General features: G+C 33.2%; 1 non-coding gene across 1 annotated transcript; it reads right to left on the reverse strand.

The window, feature by feature from the left end:
- Positions 1-1,248: 1,248 nt before the first annotated feature.
- On the reverse strand, positions 1,249-1,355 carry LOC121204271 (small nucleolar RNA R71). The gene has a single exon (XR_005899199.1). It is a non-coding gene; the product is annotated as a small nucleolar RNA R71 (small nucleolar RNA).
- Between the last annotated feature and the right edge of the window lie 18,958 nt (positions 1,356-20,313).

Consider the following 20,313-nt stretch of genomic DNA (forward strand, 5'->3'; position numbering starts at 1 on the left):
TAATTATTATTACCATTATATTTATTACTAATATTAGTATAATTATTTTCTTTAGTACTATTACTGTTATTATATTATTTGTCTTATTAATGTACTGTTATTATTTCCTACTTAACTATTATTATTATTATTATTTTACTATTATAATTATTATTAACCTTTACCCAACAAAAATAATTCTTTCATAAAAGCAATATTCCATATTTGCAAATTCGAGAAAATCGTGCCCTAACTTACTAGGTTTCGATTTTTCTCATTTAACCTAAATAACGAAATATTCTTTTAAATCGCAATACGAGTTTTGAATAAAATGCTTATTCTCGGAGATACGAGGTGTTGTGCCCTAACTTACTGGATATGACATCTTGTTACCTCGAGATAAGATTTTTTTTTTGCTAATAAAGGCAACATTCGGTATTTGGAAATTCGAGAAATGGTGCCCTATCTTACTGGGTTTCGATTTTCCTCATTTACCCTAAATAACCGAATATCCTTTTAAAAAAGGGTTAAAATACATGAATTTTAAATAAAAGGCAAGCTCATTCTTGAAGGCTCAAGATGTCGTGTCCTAACTTATTGAATGTGACATTTTATTACTTCGAGATGAGAAGGTCTTTAACATCCGTTTCAATTTATTCAATCATTTTTTATTAACGTTAATACAAAGAGGGATCGTATTTTAAGTTTTCAAATCTTCGACACTAAGACACTGATTAATCAATTAGGTACCAACTTTGGGTGTTTCGAGGGTGCTAATCCTTCCTCGTGCGTAACCGACTCCCGAAACCGTCTTTCTGATTTTCGTAGATCAAAATCATTGTTTTGATAAATCAAACTGATTATTAAAAACAACACTTTTCGAGGTGACCCGATCACACCTTAACAAAAAGGATTGGTGGCGACTCCCATTTTTTTCATTTTCATTTTCAAAATCAAAGTCGACCCCCTGTTTTCAAAAAATGGTTTCGACAGAAACCTAACACGATTCAAATGATACAGCAATTTGTTCAGTTTGATGGTTTGCAGGATGAGGATCCAAACAATCACTTGGCAAATTTTCTGGAGTTTTGCGACACATTTAAAACTAATGGCGTTTCTGACAACGCCATACGCCTTCGGTTTTTTCCCTTTTCACTAAGGAATAAGGCTAAACAGTGGTTGAACTCGTTACCACGAGGATCAATCACTACTTGGGAACAAATGACCGAAAAGTTTTTACTAAAATATTTTTCGCCGGCTAAAACAGCTAAATTAAGGAATGATATCTCTTTTTTTGTGCAGATGGATTTAGAAATACTATATGATACATGGGAGAGATATATGGACCTGTTGAGAAGGTGCCCTCACCATGGGTTACCACTCTGGCTACAGGTTCAAACTTTTCACAATGGCCTGAATCCTTCAACTAGACAGATGGTTGACGCAGCTACTGGTGGGACTATCAATAATAAGACACCTGAGGATGCTTATGAATTTATAGAAGAGATGTCACTGAATAATTATCAATGGCAAGTCATGAGGACAAAGTCAACGAAAGCAACCAGCATTTTTAACATCGATTCGGTCACCATGCTCTCTAATCAGGTAGAACTTTTGAACAGAAAAATTGACTGTTTTCTTGGTTCTTCACAGGTTCACCCAGTAATGTAATGCAATGTAAGTGAAGGAGGAACGAGCAATTCAGAATACCCACCTTATGGCCACAACATGGAAAACGAGCAATTAAATTATATGGGTAATAATCCTCGACCTCGAAATAATCCTTATAGCAACACTTATAATACAGGATGGAGGAACCATCCAAATTTCTTATGGGGAGGCTAAGGGAATCACAGACCACCACCACCTCTAGGCTTCCAACAACCACCTTACCAACAAGAGAAAAAACTGAACCTTGAGGAGATGCTAACAAAATTCATCTCAGTGTTAGAAACTCATTTTCAGAATACCTAGATAGTACTTAAGAATCCACAAGCGTCGATCCAAGGGCTCGAAACTCAGATAGGCCAGCTCGCTAAATTGACATCTAAAAGGCCACAAGGTAGCCTACCGAGTAACACTGAATCTAACCCAAGAAAACAGCTCAATACGATTACCATTCAAGATGAGGAAAGGTTAGTTGCACCTGAACCAGAACCGAGGCAAGAAACTGTGAAAAGTAAAGGTAAAGGAGAGGTGGACCACAATGACCAAAAATAGGTAAGTAAAAAGTACAAACCACATGTACCATACCCCAATGCAACAAGGAAAGACCACTCAGATGAACAATTCGGTAAATTCCTTAAACTTTTAGAGAAATTACATATTAACTTAACGTTTATTGAGGCTCTTTTGCAGATGCCAAACGCAGTCAAATTTTTAAATGAGCTTTTAGCAAATAAGCTGAAGTTAGACGAGACGTCATATGTGGAGATGAATGCAGTTTGCTCAGCCATTCAACAGAATAAGCTGGCCAACAAATTGAAAGATCTAGAGAGTTTTACAATTCCTTATTTAACTGGTAGCTTAGATGTTAATAATTCCTTGGCTGATTTAGGGGCTAGTATCAATGTCATGCCTTACAAAATGTTTAAGCAACTAGGTGTTGGGAAACCCAAACAAACTAGAATAAGCATTCAATTAGCAGATAAAACAATTAGATTTCCTAGGGGTATTATTGAAGATGTACTCATTAAAATTGACAAATTTATATTCTCAGTTGATTTCATTGTTCTAGACATAGAGGAGGATAGTAATGTGCCTTTCATTTTAGGGAGGCCCTTTTTAGCAACTGCTAGAATGATAAGTGATGTTGGTACAGGTGAACTCACACTTCGTGTGGGTGCTGAAACAATCACTCTTCAAGCTCGTAATTCAAGTAACACATCAAATATCGAGGGTGATTGTATAAATCATACTACTAATACTGATCATGTGGTGAAAAATTCTTTGTAGGAAACACGTTCGAAGAGCAAACATGAGCTATGTTCAAGAAACGACAAGGGACCTATCTATGAAGAACGAATGCTACGAGTTGAGGAACTAGATGAATGGCAGACACAAACTGAGGACACACGATAAACCAAAACCACACCATGACAAGCTCAATATCTCACCAAATCAAACTCAATGTTGGAGACAAAGTACTACTAGATGCACCAGACCCTCGGATTGCCGTGTGCACCAGACACGGGCGTAGGAGAAGCGAAAGAAGTAGGACATGGGCATGTGACATGGCTGTGTGCACCAACACACCCAAAGGACACGGGCGTGGGATGAATTTCAGACGCACCCAATTTAAAAAATCACGATAAAAACAGGCTGAAATAAGGGCACACGGACGTGTCTCACGGCTATGTGCACCAAAATCTAAAAAAAAAACCCTCACTATTTATCATCCCCTTCCCCAAAATCCCTAATCCTAGCCGCTGCAACTCTTGCCCACGCCCTCCTTACCACGCCCGTGTGCTGACCACAGCATCACCATCGACGTCCCAAACCCCTCCCTCTACCAAGCCATTACGTTTGTTCATTCTTTCCTCTTCATTTCGTTTATTAATTCGATTTGGCTTGTGTTATTTTGACTGTTAATCTTCATAATTCTAATAATAGTCATGCTTATGTTCTTTGTTTCTTGCTATTCTAGTTGATGGATTAAGGTACATTAATTCTTATGTTGCCATGTACTTCAATCTGTTTCCCATATTATCATTCCCATATGCATTCATTTACTAGGCATTATTCTCTTTTTCCTATTCGTAGTAATGACTTAAAATATCTGTTTAGGTTATCTGTCAGCATAATTATTTTTAGTACATGACTCCTATGAAGTATTTCTATTTAGTTCTAACATGCATTGCATATTTTTTTTCCATGCTATTGTTGGGGAGTAATTTTATTTTTATTATTGTTTATTTCGTCTTGCCATTGCAGATATCATGTCAAACCGTGGTAAGAAAACCGCAGTCTCCGCTTTAAAAAAGAGGAAAGGAACAGCGTCATCCTCGGGTCCTACCGCGGATATCAGGCACCCTTTTATTCAGTTTCCCTTAGGACCCCAAGAAGAACTCTTTCAGATACTTCAGGTCCGACCCTTAGGTGTGGGCCGCTGCATTGACTAGGCCGCACTTGAACAAGTCCAACTGGCTGAAGCGGTCAGAGCCCTTCTGTCGACTGATCCATGGAAGCTCTTCTTTGGGATCATCGAGCCGACGTACCTCGAGCTTACACTGGAACTCTATTCAACATTCCACTTCTAAACCGTTATGACCAATTTCGATGATCCAGGAATAGCCCAGTTCCACCTCAGTGGCTTGGTTCACCAGTTGAGCGTACCTGAGTTTGGAATTGTACTAGGGCTATATACGGAGGAATTCATGGACGAAAACGAACTCGACACCCTCCATCGCCACATCCACTACTCTCCTACGAAATGCGGGCAAGCTTTAGTCCCTAACTCGGCTACCTATGACCCTAGTCGCTCCAAGGCATCGGCCCTCGCCCTATCCCTGAGGTACTACATACCATTTTGGCCCACACTCTGATAGGGCGGCGAGAGAGCACCAGCGTAGTGAGCTTTTTATGGAGTATGGCGAACGGGCACGTCTTCGACCTTGCCTATTTCATTGCTCTCACCATTCGCCATCAGAAGGAGCGACATAGGAGATGAGTCATCTCTATTGGCCCCTATGTGACTAGACTGGCACGGTACTTCGGGCTCTTCAACACAGCAGCACAATCATCCTCCCTCACCCTCATCGGCCAGATGTCCCCACAGGGCAACTCGAGTATGCTACATATGAGGATGATCGAGAAACGACGTGAAACCTACACTCCTCAGTACCGCCTCGTCCAATCAGCCGAAGAGGAAGACCCAGAGGACATTACTGATGATGTCCCTCTACAGCACGAGGACCACCGTCTCAGCCACCACCCATCCATCGTCTAGTTCATGCAGCGGCTTCATACTCTGACATCTCTGAGCGCCTTACTCGATTTCAGTAGCACTGTTTCCAGTACTTTGATCACATTGATGCTACTCTACATCAGATTTGTCAGCACCTTCATATCTCATCGCCACCACCACCTCATGAACCATCCGGCGACGACGATGTTTAAGAACTTTTTATTTATTATTTATTATTTTTACTTTTATATTTATTTATCTTCTTTTAGTACTTTTAATTTTATATTCCTTTAATATTATTTCATTTTTAGGTTGTATAATTTTTATTAAACAATTTATAGTTTCGGCTATTTCATTATGAGTAATTATGCTTCTTTATATTTCCTAAAGAGTTCATGATGTTATCACAGTTATAGAGAGCTCCAAAGCTCATAATCACCTAGGAGCTCGAAACTCTACTGGAAAAGGTTCTCCACGACTGTCATGTCCTGCCTGACCACCACGATAATCTCTTTGCTAGACACTGTGGTTGTGGAACCCAACCTCTACCACCACCAGAGTATCCTCCTCCAATCTTATCATTGCCTTGGCCAATTATCCTCCATAACTCCAATTCAAGGAGTTTATTCATCATTCAGGAAGTTTCACTTCTCTTCCTCTCTTATGATCTTATATCTATATCATCGTAAATCTAACTTTGTACATTAAGGGTAATGTACATCTTAAGTGTGGGGGGGTCTTTTATATCATTATCAGAAAAATCCATGAATTTTGTCTTATTCTCATGTGATTTTCTCATATCATTATTAGAATGAATTTTGATTGATTTATGATTTTCTATTAATATGTCTTGAATTAAAACATAGGCATTTATGCATTGACTGTTTAAACTTTAAGGAATTAGAGAATCAAGCATGATAAGTTGATTTTTGAGAATTAAAAAAAAAATTAGGTTGTTTCCCCAAGTTTAGGTATTATCTTGAGTTGAAATTCACAGGTTAAACATCAAAAAGCTATAATTTTTGTGAGATCTTGAGCCCTTAGAGCATATATTATATCTTTCATACTCACTTTTATTGTTGCTTTGAGTGCGTCAATATCGAATCGTTATTCTAGAACTTGATTGATTATGCATGTCAAGACCACACCATTGATTTGTTATGTCGAGATGATAAAGGCACTTAGGTTAACTCACTTACTCCATAAAAGCCTACCCTCATAATTAACCCTTAGTGAACCCCTTTGAGCCTAACAATCCATTCATTGATTTACCCTCAATATTAACCCATAACCCATTATTGTTGAAATCCCCTATTTTGATCCCTATTTTTGTCGAGATTTGATTTGAATTAATTGCTTAGCTATGTTTTATTTTTCGTTGTAATAATTAGCAAAATTCTATGTTATTTGTCTTGTTCTTAAAATATATATATACAATACATACATATATATTAGTAGTAATTCGTTGTTTTTTGAGCTTAAGTGTTAATTCTATATTCTGAGAAGGAGCTCACTTGTATTCAAAATGATTAGCTATTTTTCTAGTTAGGAAAATTTTCAATTCAATCTTGATTCTAACCTTTTCTTTTAGCTTGTGACCACACCCCCTAACCAAAGCCAGGTTACAACCCTCTAAAGACCTTTTGATTGACGTATCATCTCAATATATAGTGGTGGAGATTTGATTTTCATGCAAGCCTATGGTAGTAACTTTTCATATTGACTAATGAGTGCTTCATTTATTGTCCTTAAACACCTCGAGTGATTTGAGTGAATCTTTAGTGAGGATGTTAAACTTTGTGATGTTTTGAATCAAAGGTAATCACTTAAATAAGGGGAGACACCTATGTTTTCGTGATAAAATGCTCAACTTAGAATGTTTGAAACTTTGATGTTCTTCTAGTTGAATTCTCAATGTATGATTACTTATGGTTTATTTTGAGATATTATTGATAGGGATTATAAATTGAGAAGAATTTATTTTAATTGTGAGTTAAGGATTTTGCTTGAGGACAAGCAAACTCTTAAGTGTGGGGCTATTTGATAAACCGTAATTTATACATATTTTTATCTCATGCTTAGCACATTTATGGATGATTTCTCCTTAGATTTGGTGAATTTGATACTCCTAATCCTTTAGTTTCATGTTTTATACTTAGGTGAGCATAGGAGAGTAAAAAAAGCGAGAAACGGGCCAAAAATAGAGAAAATGGGCCAACATGGGAAATCAACACGGCCTGGACTTCCTCACACGGGTAGACCACACGCCCGTGCCTATTTAACAGCCTTGACCACGGTCTAAAGCAATCGCACATGGGCATTCCCCTGTCGAGCCCAAGTATAGTTCTATTCGAAAAAGTTCACTTTTGAGGGCTCTTAAGCATTTTAAAGCCTATTTAAACACCTGAGGAGGCACTTAGAAGGAGACACATAAAGTAGGAGGCAAGGAATTACTGAAGGAAAGCTGATTGATCCATCTCAGAAGCCGGATTCATCGTCAAGACTGAAGATCTCCCTTTAATTTCTTTCAGAAGTTTTGGGTTTTCTTTATGTTTTGTTATCTTTATTCTTTTGAGATGTTTTCTTTCATAATTATGAACTAAACCCCCTAAATACCTAAGGGGAATAAAACCTAAGACAGGTCTTGTTATTATTATCTAAATTGTATGATAAATATTTGACTTGTTCTTAATTATGTGTTCTTAATTCATGTTTTAATATTCCAGGATATTGATTCAAGTTAATGCGCTTATTCAGAGGAGCAAAAGTCTCTGTTTAAGAGTAAATTTGTCGTAATTAAGCGGAGTTAATTACACGCCTAGAGATAGGGTGACAAGATTTTGTCGAATTAGGGTGAAACCTAATAAGGGAGTCCATAAATCGAGTTAATGTAACACTATGGTGTTAATTGGAAAGAGATTTCAATTAATCAACTTAGGGTTAGACGTTATTAGTCTCAAGAGAGATAATAATATAACTTAGGGATTTCTACGGATCAAGTCAAATGAATAAATCGTCTGATTCAGAGTCAAATAACAAGTGAAGTCTAGGTGGATTTTTCCTTGGGTATTGTCTTAATCAATCGAGTTTTCCCAAAAGCTTTTCCCCAATTTTCTCTCTGTGCACCCTTAGTTTAGTTAATTAATTTAGATAAACAAACCCCTTAATTTTTAGGTTAGATAATAAAAAGAAAGTAAGTATTAGTACTCTTGGTTCCTTTGGGTTCAACAATCCGGTCTTGCTAAAGCTATACTACTGTTCGATAGTTACACTTGCCTTCATCGTGATAATAGTTAGTTTCAAGAACGATTAATTATAAATTTTTAAAACCTGTCGCAAATATCATGTATCATCCACCAAACTTAACTACTACCACTAATTAGTTTAGTAAGTAGTAAAACGTTGCTTGTCCACTAAAACAAGTTATTCAGCTATCTAAACACAACAAGTTGTCATCCACAGGGCTCTAGTTCAATTCAAACTAGGTCTCAACAAAACTCTAACGATGCTCATTGAGCCATCATTTTCACAAAAAAAATACAGAAAACAAGTCTTTCGATCCGCAAACTAACGAGTTCACCCCAAGTATGTTAGGTTAACGGATTGTCACAAAAAAGAGTTCATCAAATGGTGAATTCCAGTAAGGCGTCCCTTAAATGGGCGCACTGTCGAATCCATGCAATATGCCACTTAAACATACAATGGATAGTTCACCAATCTCACCTTTTTTCTACCCTAAGCTTATCCAACTAAACACCAAACAACACATCAATACGGTCTACACCAAACTGGTTGTTACAAAAAATGCTTAAAGACGTAGCTAGCAATTATCCAAATGATTGAAATGGTTTTTCAACCAATCATAAAATAGAGATAGTGGACTATGATGATGATGATGATGATAGTAGCCATTTAGATTGTTGTAATTATAATTAAAGAATAAAACAAGATTAATTAAAGTTATAATCATGATTAACTAAATTAATATAATTCTAATCATGGTATAAATAGCAAAATAAATAGGATGAAAGAAGAACTATTTATCTTTCTTCTCTAATCGTCCATGCTAAAAGAAAAATAAGAATGAAAACCTTAAACTTTGTTCAAGCATTCAACCACAAATTTTCAAAGGTAACCAAGCAATTTTCTTAAAATTTTTAAAGAATTTGAATCATGGGAGCTTGATTTAGGTAGCTCATGTGTTAGTTTGTTCAATTAGTCAATGTTTAACAAGTTTTCATTATAGTGAAATTGATGATTTTGAGCTTGATTTGAAGAAATTGATAGTTAATAAGCTTAGATTATGATAAGGACTAAATTAGAAAGTAAGTTAAACTTGTTAGAGAACTTTGTGACATTAGGGACTAAATTGAATAAATTGAAAACTATCATGACATTATGTTATGGATGAAAAGTATAAGGTCCCTAATGATAGAATGTGAAATAAGATTTTAGTCTAATGTTAGATATGAAAAAATACGAGTATCACAGATACAGTTTCTAAAATGAATAAAATGCAAAATGTGTTGGCAATGTATTTTAATGGGATTAGGATGTGAAATAACATTGTTTTATAATTGAATTCTCAAATGTAGCTAAAGGTGACGCTGACCCATCAAAAGAGAATGGGAAGACGAGAGTTATAGACGAGTAATGAAAACTCGGTTTGTACTTTTATAATTCGAGTTCAATATATATACTGTCATACATACATAATTGTTGCATACTAACAATTAAGGTAAGTTTATCATATGTCTCGTGATTCAGTTTGAATATGATGATATTAAATTGTCAAGAATTATTTTGAGCTTAACGTAATCAAGGATACTATGAATTATGTGACTGCCCTCCTCGTTGCCCTTGCAAACGACAGGAGGAAATCAACACTAAAAACAACAATCGAATAAAATACTAAGTACGGTGTCTGCAAGTGTGACAAGTCTGTTGTAATATAATTGTACAACAAGGTACAGAGTACTCCAAGGATCAAACCCACATAAATCAGCGATTGAACTAACTTTAGCTACAAGCATGCATAATAAAGAGTCTAACCAACTAATCGCTAAACATTATAGTACAAAAAACCATAAAGTTAAGAATAATTACACTAATTTACAAGCTAGCTACAAAGGACCACATTGTAAAGCATGCAAAGTTATGAAATTAACAATTAAATAACAAACGGTGGTTGATTGACTTTGATGTGGTTCACCAGTCCTCAAATTAGGGATCTAAATTGCTTAAACTCCTAAAATGGTTCCATTTTACCTCTCGATCTCAATTTTAACAAATTAGGCAAGTTAATCTAGATTATCTCTCGATCTCACCGGCTAACCTGAAATTAACAAATCGGTGCTTAGCAAGATTACCTATCAGTCTCACTTGCCTAGATTTTCCCTTAGGGGAATTAATCCTAAGTTTTATGTGTATTCAATTTAGTCCAATTTATTGCAACTTAGCCTCTCATTCAAAAATCAGCTTACCCACATCTCCATCAACCAACCCCTTTTAAAGTTTAGTTAACCATATTAAAAACTATGCTAAGAAACATGAAATAAGAAACTATTTCAGCCATTAACATAAAACTTGAGAAAAAGATGAAAGTTTGGATTTTTAATTTAGAAAACTAAAAAGGAAAGTAACGATGAGCATTCAACAGTAAACTGAAGAATAAGAAACACAAAAGTGAGAGTCTGTAACAGATTAAACTAAAAGAAACTGAAATAACATTAAGCTAAAGAATAAACTGTGATTACAAGCAAATAAAATGGACTAAAAGTGCAAATAAACCCTAGATACAGTGTTAACTAACTTAACTAACTTAAAGATTAATAAGAACAAGAAGAAAATTGTAGAAAGATTAAATATACAACTAAGGAAAAGGCTAAAATTATGAAACCCTAGAATAGATGAAGAGAAAACTAAAGAGAAAAATATATGTCCTCCTCTCCTCAACTAAAATTAGTTGTTTTTAGAAACAAAATCTGACCCCATTTTTTATCAAAATACCCTTGAATGGGCCTTATCTGATAAGTGCCTCGGTTGGACAAAGACTACACTAACGTCATTTTTTGTCCCATTTACGATGTTGATATTGAGAGACCTAGGATAGGATATCACGACATTGGAATCAGTCTTGAAATGAGGTGCCCCTTAAAAGGTGGATATCGCGATACCCAAAGTGATTATCGCGATACCACTGTAGGTGGTCTTTATCTTAAGCCTGTGGGAGGTGTCACGATATCCATGCCACGATGTCATGATACCTCTTTTTCAAAGATGTTTCCACATAATTTCTGGCCATTGTCGAGTACCTACATCACTCAATCAGACGTTAAGGTCCTCAATGGAACAATTGGCCAATTTGGGTCTCAAAATGAGTAAAAAGAGGCATTTACACTTATTTAATCGAAAATCTAAAAACTATGCTAAAATACAAAAAAGACGCTAATTTTCTTGAAAACAAGCTCCTTAAGTATAACGGGAAAGCCTAATTTGACATATAAAATTACAAATGTAACACCCCTTAACTGTGTCCGTCGCCGGAATAGAGTTACGAGCATTACTAGAGTTTTCAGAAAATTTACAGATATTTCACGTAAATTACTATTCATTTTCCGAGATTATTCATAACTCCCCTTAAATGGACCATCGAGGCTGAATATGAGTATTAGAATTGAGTCGGGACTAAATCGAGAACTCAGGGAATTTTTTGAAAAATTTCTAAAATTTTCCTAGATGCAGGGCACACACACCCGTGTGGTCAAGGGACACGCCCGTGTGACCCTAGTACATACCTGTGCTGCTGGTCGTGTTCAACTCCATGTAGCTCTCTGACTTGTTCCACATGGCCAACCATACGCCTGTATGCTAGGCCATGTGGTTAATTTAATTTTTCAAAATTAGGTGCAGGTTTCACACGGCCAAGACACATGCCTAAGTTCTGGGCCGTGTAGCACACACGACTAAGACATATGCCCGTGTCTCTACTCGTGTGCTCAATTTTGAGCATTTTTTTCTCAAATTTAAGATGCAGGGGACACACGACCTAACCACATGCCCCATGTATCAGGCCGTGTGTCACACACGATCAAGACACACACCCGTGTGTCTACCCGTGTGGACAAAATAAAGTCATTTCTAGCTTTATTTCTCACCCAAAACTTTGCCAATAATCTACACCAAAACTTACATTCATATACCAACCAATTCAAGCATTATAACTAAGTTAATTCTAACATCTAACATGGTACATCATTACATGCATTCATGTTTATAATCTTACCCTTTTGTGAACATACGTGTTAACATAATTTAATCAATCACACTAAACACATGGATATTCATCATGGTATAACTTTAAAATTTTGCCAAAACAAATCTTTACTAGCCATTCCAATGGATAGATTACAATAAACCATTTACATGCCAATATGACCAATTAACCTATACATGCCATTATAACCAAAACTGATTTACCATATCTACCAAAATGGGCTGATGGATAGTGTGAGTGATCTCCGCCAAGCTTCCAATTCAACAAGCTTTCGATATACTATAAAATAGAGAAATAAAACTAAGTAAGCATATAATACTTAGTATGTTCGTATAACATGGTACTTAACATACCATTTATTCTATTTTAAGATAAATATGTAAGGCACATTCAATCAATTTGATCTCAAGCCCAACACATATCCTCATTGCCCTTATTAGTCATACATTCCACAATATCATCAAAAAACATATATGGGTTCCACACCAATCAGATTTCCAGACATATATGCTTTCCACATCACATATTCATTTAACATGTATAAATTATATCTTTATATTACAAGTATATTTTCATAATAATTCATCTCGAGTTTAGATTATTTCATATCAGAACTTTACTCATATCATTCTAAATATCAATGTCACACGAGTAGTACACTCAAGGTGTACAAATCTATAATCAAGGATGAACATATTCATCAAATAAATTCCATGTACAAATAACATCATCTTATGTTTTCATATATCAATTATCATGTATCATCATTTTCATGTATTTCAAGCAGGTGTAACAACTCATTTCTTATTCATATCTTCTCATGTCAGGATTTTTCTCATTGAATTTATCTGAAATATTAATGGATACACAAGTAGTACACTCGAGGTGTACAAATCAGGATCCGTTAATTCATATTCAGAGGCACCCATTATGGTACATAACCTTGGAGCACACTCTCGAGCCGCATGTCAGGATGCTCAGATGAGTCATGTAACCATGTAACAAGACACTTATCCGGGCTAATCAGGAAACCCATAAGAGTTTAACTCAGGAAGCTTATAGAGCTTACCAGATATCTCCGAAGAGATAATATCAGGTAGCACCGAATAGGGTAATAGGAAGTTCAAGTAAGTCATGTCAGGAAACTTTTAAGAGCTCATATCAGGATGCTCATGTAGAGCTGCATTTGTGTCCACATTATATGCTGGATCACAACCGATTGAATCATGTAATAGGACGCTCACAAAGAGCTGCGGTAGTGCGCAACACATGCTAAATCACTACCGATCAGGATGCTTGCAGGAACTATATAACAGGATGCTCGAGAGGGCTATATTGGGATTACTCATCCGAGCTAAATCCCGTCTACAACATATACAAGACCTTAATATTAATACGGAAAATACTGTATCCATCAACTTTCATTTATTCAAACGGGATTTAACATTTTTCAGGTATTATCAGGCATGTGATTATTTTATACATTTATAATATTCATATAATTCAAATAAATCCATTCCACATTAATTTCAAGCATAAAAATATCATTTTTATCATTTATCATTTATTGGACATTATCATTTATTTCAGGTATTATCACTTATTGGGCTTTGTCGGATATGTTTTCAATGTCATATATATATGACATTTATACAATTCACAAACACAACATTTAATTCAAGCATATAAATATACACAATTTAGTTACACGAACTTACCTCTACAAATGTTCGTGTACGTAAAATCTACTAATCCGATATTTTTCTCTTTTCTTCGTTCTAGCTTCGAATTTGGTCTATCTAGATCTATATGAGTAAATTTAACATCAATTTAATACAATTTAAACACAATTCAGTCCAATTTACATCTTAGGAAAAATCACCATTTTGCCCCTAAACTTTTAATTAATGACGATTTCGTCCCTAAGCTCGAAAAATGAAATTCATGCAATTTAATCCTTGTTCCAAGCCTAGAAAATTTTTACATGTAACATTTACAGCACATGTATTTCATAAAATTTAGAATTTTTCCATGAATTTTACAATTTTTCAATTTAGTCCCTAAATCATGTTTTCATCAAAATTCACTTTGTAAAAGTTGTTTTTCTATCAACAATCTTTCATTTTCTACCATAAATTTCAAAATTTCAGTATATTCATCCATGTAAAAATTTTCATACTTTGATAACTTTACAAATTAATCCCCAAAATAGCTAGATTAGGTTATCCCAGTCTCAAAAATATAAAAATTACTAAAAACAAGACTTGAATACTTACCCAATTAGCCAAGAAAGCTTGCTTTCTCTTTCCTAGGGTTTCCATGCATTTTGGAAAAGAAGACGACATAAAATGATGATATTTTTTTATTTAATTAATTTATCACCTTTTATTTTTCATCTTTCCAATTTCATCCTTTTCTTTATTTTTTTTTTCATGGATGAATCATCATCCTTAACAACTAAGCATTTTTAATGGTCTAATTATCATATAAGGACCTCAAATTTAAAGTCCTATAGCTATTTAATCCCTATAGCTATTAGAGCTCAACTTTTGCACTTTGTGCAAATTGGTCCTTTATCAAATTAAACATTTCACACAATATTGTTATCAATATTGTAGATCATAAAATAGTATTAAAATAATTGTTTTCTTTTTAGACTTGAATATGTGGTCCCGAAACCACTGTTCCAATTTTATAAAAAATGGGCTGTTACAACGAAGATTATTATGATATGTGATATTGAACATATATGGATTGATTCATTGATTACCCTTAGACTCAGTTATAGTTGGCATGTCATAGGATTGTTTGTGTATGGGTTATACTTCGTCATAGGATTGTTTGTGTATGGGTTATACTTCGGTTATATATCGACTAGTGTTGGGTGCAAATTACTTTGGATGTTCCGATGAGTGCTAGACGTACGCACATTTTACTTCGGTTAAATCAATGATCATTGGGAAAAATTATACTTCGAACAATCTGATAGGGGTGTTCAATCGGTTAACCGACCCGAAATAATATTAACTGAATTAACCGACCTTTCAAAATTTTTAACCGTTAACCGAACCGAATTTTTTTCAAAAAAATTAATCGAACCGAAAATTTTTCGGTTAATTCGGTTGGTTAACTGAATTAACCAAAAATTATATGTTTTTTAATTTTTGGTTAAAATAAGTATAAAATTAACCGAATTAACCAAATTAATCGAATTAACTAAATTACCCGAATTACCCAAATTAACCGAATTAACCGAATTATTTGTATAAAATTATAAGTTTTTTTTTATTTTTAGTTTTAGATTTTTATTTTTATTTATTAAATTATTTTTAATTTTTATGATTGGGTTGGGTTGGGTGCTTGGGTTAATATTTATTAGATTGGGTATTTGGGTTTATGTTGGATTGGGTTTGAGTGAATTGTGGGCTATTTATTTATTATAATTTTATTTATTAATTTTTTTGGTTAACCGACCGATTTCGAACCGAATTAACCGTTAACCGAAAACTCAAAAAATTATTAACCGACCCCCAACTGAATTAATTCGGTTAACCGACCGACTGACCGAGTCGGTTAACCGAATTTTTTCGGTTTTACCCAAATTTTGCACACCTTACGATCTGATGAGTCCTGAATGCTAAATAGGTGTAATGGTCGGCTGATCCGTGTATCTGCTCTGAGTTCTTGTTTGGTTAAAAGAGATTATAAAGCACGAACTTGATAAATAATATTTGAATTGAAATGATGATATGAAATTGTACTACATGTGCATATATGTGAAAGGTGACTAAAGACAAAATTTGAAAGACCATGCAAACCGATTTATACAAGTCTGGAGGGTTGTTAGTAAAAAGTAAAACATGATATGTTATATTGATTTGCCAATTATGATAGTGTGTAAATTGGTATATATAACATGAATAGTTGAAATTGAAATGGTAAATAACTGGTCATGTAAAGTGCTCCATTCCTATGGGTGGGCATCTTATGATTTTTTTAAAAAAAATCAAACCAACTTACTAGGATTAAAACTAATATCCAATATTATAAAGAGTAGCTGAAATGCAATAGCAGTTACGGTTCTCTTCTCCTTCCTATTTCTAAAAAAAAAATTCTTCCCAAAAATTCTAGCAACCTAAAGAAATTGAAGCATGGATTAAGCTTAGGTCTAATTTTTTATGTGTATTTACTTTTCTTTTATATGGAATGAGAAGGAAGCGGATCGAATTCAAGTTGTTTGACTCAAGAAGGAAAGATTTAGATTTGATCTGAAAAGTAGGAATAAATTAATTTAGTAATAAAGAAGTCAAAAACAGTAAAACAAGAAATTTGATGACAAAGAAAAATAAAAATAAAAATATATAAATAAATAGATGAAATTTAAAAGTGGAGGATGGATTGAATAAATCGATGGCTATGATGGATAAAAGGATAAATGTCCAATTAAACCCTTTGATATACAAATCCCAACAAATTCAATTAATAACACTAATCAACCTTCTAAAAAATAGTCCTTGGCAAATTAGAGGGTGAAGAATGAATTCTTACGGCTCCTTGAAGAAAATCGAGAAGACAACAACTTCTAACAATCACAAGAAAGAAATCTTACACAAGAAACAAACTCCCAAAGTTGAAAACTTTACTAATGAAAACAATTGTCTCCTTAATGAACAATGAAGAAGCATTTATATAGGCTAGCTAAATAAATCTAAATAAAACTCTTAAGTATACTAGGACTCTAATTAATCTAAAAAAAATTGTTTTAAACTAAACTTTCTTGTTTACATAAAACTCCTAAATAACTTAAAATACTTAATAATAATAATAAATTTTAGAATAATAAAATAATAAAATAATAAGAGCTGATAAATACAATATTGAGATTATATATAATAAAAATTAAGCTTAAAACCCGAACCCAATATGATTTAAACTCGAATTAAAAGCCCGAAATTCATAATTCTCGTCATAATCCCGTCCGGATATTCTACTTGCGTAGTCTTCACTAAAATGATCATAAATTGAGTTCCCGAACTTAAAATCGAGTGATTCAAAGAACATTTTGAAGTTAAGAAATAGATCTTTGAATGCTATGAGGACATCTTAACCAATAAATACCTGGATCCCATCCAAAAAGTTGTCCCAAGTATGATGATTTCCCAAATTTGAAAATTGGTAGCTTCGGTGAATGAAATTTAATAAATTTCACCCCATCCGTGCATGTATTATTCTTATTCTTTAGTCTACTATTTTGTTATGTTCAATATATTATCTTTTAAGAATATATAAATATATTGTATATATTTTAGGCATATATTTAGGCATATATTATATATCTTTCCATATATTTAGGAATATATTATATATCTTTCCTATTCTCACGTGACTATTGCAGTATAAATATTATATGTACTCTAAATGTCTATGAATAAGATTGAAAGGGGATTACCCTATTCTTGTCATGGTATCAAGAGCTTAGTTTCCCTTTTATTTATTTATTTATTTATTTTCTTCTTCAAGTCGTTTGCTTATTATCTTTTGTTTTGCTTGGCGGCGCGGCGGTGTCAGCCTTTAAGTTGGCTATCGCTTGCCTTTTTGTCCCTTCTACCAACCTTTTCTTTCTTTATTCTTCTCATTCATTGTTTTCTGATGACCTTTCTCTCGATTTAATAATATTTTTTGAGGGCCTTGTCTAAACTTGGTGTTGTAACACACATTTTTTTTATTGTTCTCAATGGTTGGCGACGATTCTCTTTTTCCACCACCACTACGAGTCGGTCAATGGACATGGTGATGGCTTTAGAAGAACGAATGGTCAATCTTGAGGGGCCTACGGGGGACGTGAGAGAGAGGTTCGAAGAGGTTAAAGGATACACTAATGAGTTTGATTCAATGAGGGATCAACTTAGGGACTTTATGTTGGAGTCTCACAAGACTAATGTGGTTAGAATGGAAGGGGCCTCAATTCCACTAGGAATAAGCTGACAAAGAGGAACAATGCTCTTGAAGCCATAATTAATCTGCGTTGCATATTGCAACTGAAGTGGATTATCACTTTGTTAGGGATGCAATCTAGGATGGGTTGATTGCTCCTTCTTATGTTCCAACCTCCGTTTAGTTGGCTAACATTTTTTTAAAGGCACTTGACAAAATAAAATTTGAATACCTTCTGAGCAAGTTGGGCATTTATGATCTGTAAGCTCCAACTTGAGGAGTGTTAGGATATTATTATGGGATATTATCTTTTAGGAATATTAAAATATATTACATATCTTTTTGGCATATATTTAGGAATATATTATATATGTTTTCATATATTTAGGAACATATTATATATATTTCTTATTCCTATGTGACTACTGCAGTATAAATATTATGTATACTCTTGAGATCTATGAATAAGATTGAAAGGGATTACCCTATTCTTGTCATTTATTTATTATTTAGAATTTTTATGCATTTTTTGATTATTTTAATTTTTTATGTAGTTTTTAATATTTTATAATTTTTAAAAATTTTGTTTTTAATGATTTTATGTTGTTTTTTATTTTTAAAATTTGTATTCTTTTAGAATCAATACCAAATGAGTTAATTCACTAGACGTCTCTAAATTATGACATTGATTCTAAATTGGTCCTTAAACTTGTAAGCGTTTTAATTATATCCACAAACTATCAAGGTTAAATCAATTAGGTCTCATGGTTACTAAAACCGTTAATTTAACTTAAGTAACACGTTAGATCTTATATGAATAATTTAAAATAAAAATTTTAAAGAAAAATAAAATATTAAAATAAAAAAATATTAAGTGAAAAAAATTTAAAAGAAAATTGAAATGTTGTAGCATAATTTTTAAAAGTAAAAATTAATTTCGTTTAAAAACAATAAAAACTATAAGCAAAGTTATGCAACAATGTTTTAGTTTTTTATTTTTCATTTTAACTTTTCTCTTCTTCTTTTTTTTCATTTTAACGTTTTAGTTTTCTTTATATTTTCATTTTAAATTAAGAAACATAAGATCTAATGTGTCATTTAACAGTTAAATTAGCGGTTTTAGTAATAGAAGGACTTGATTGATATAACCTTAATAGTTTAGAAATATATTTAGAATATTTTAAAGTTTGAAGACTAATTTATAATTAGGTTTGTAGTTTAGGGATGTTTGGTACAAATAACTCATATCAAATTGACCATATGTATAAACATTTAAAGCTAACTTTTTTAAAATTTAAACCAAATTAAAAAATATATAAACATTAAGAATTAAATTCACCATTATATTAATTTTAAGAGAATGTATTATCTTTTGGTTAACTATATAACTGAAGCATAATTAAAGAAGAATTCAAAATTCAAAAATTGAAAATTGAAAATTTTTTATAATTGAGAAACCAAAATAGAAAGAATATAGTTTAGTTTCCTCATGCAAACCATTATTTGATAAAAATAAAAATTTTGATTTAATTAAGATACTTAACATTATTCGCGCCGGAACATGTGATCTCCATTCAGTAATTACTAAATATTGTCAAAGCACAAATAGTGATGGTCCAACAAAGATTCTATAACAAACCAACACACATTTACGGCACCGTTTAATATTTGGCTGCCCCTTTCTGTTTACAGCTAGCTCTCTCTCTCTCTCTCTCTCTCTCTCTCTCTCTCTCTCTCTCTCTCTCTCTCTCTCTAATGATTTGGCACGTGTGATTTGGAGTGAAGAAAAGAAAGCCCAAAAAGAAAAATGAATAATACCATATTTGGTCCCTGTATTTTGTTATATCATTTGATATGGTATATCCACTTTGAAAATGTCTATTTGGGTACTTTAAATATTACTTTGTAGGATGTCAGATGTCAATTTTTTATTAGAATTTTTAATTTCAAATAATAGAAGGAACCTCAAATTAAATAACTTGAAAATTGTTTTACCAAAAAATAAAAAATAAAACAAGTAGAGGATGAGAAAACAAATAGAATCCCAAGCTTGAAGGGATCTAAAAAAGAATAGTGCCAAATTGTGTTTAACTCCATGATTTAAAAAAAAAATCACGACTTTATTAACTTATACGATATATTTTCTCTTTCTTCGATATCTATAAATCACTAACTTGATTTATTATTTATTTATTTATTTCAAAATAGATGTTCTTTT

The sequence above is a fragment of the Gossypium hirsutum genome, chromosome A07, assembly GCF_007990345.1.
Source record: "Gossypium hirsutum isolate 1008001.06 chromosome A07, Gossypium_hirsutum_v2.1, whole genome shotgun sequence".
Lineage (NCBI taxonomy): Eukaryota > Viridiplantae > Streptophyta > Magnoliopsida > Malvales > Malvaceae > Gossypium > Gossypium hirsutum.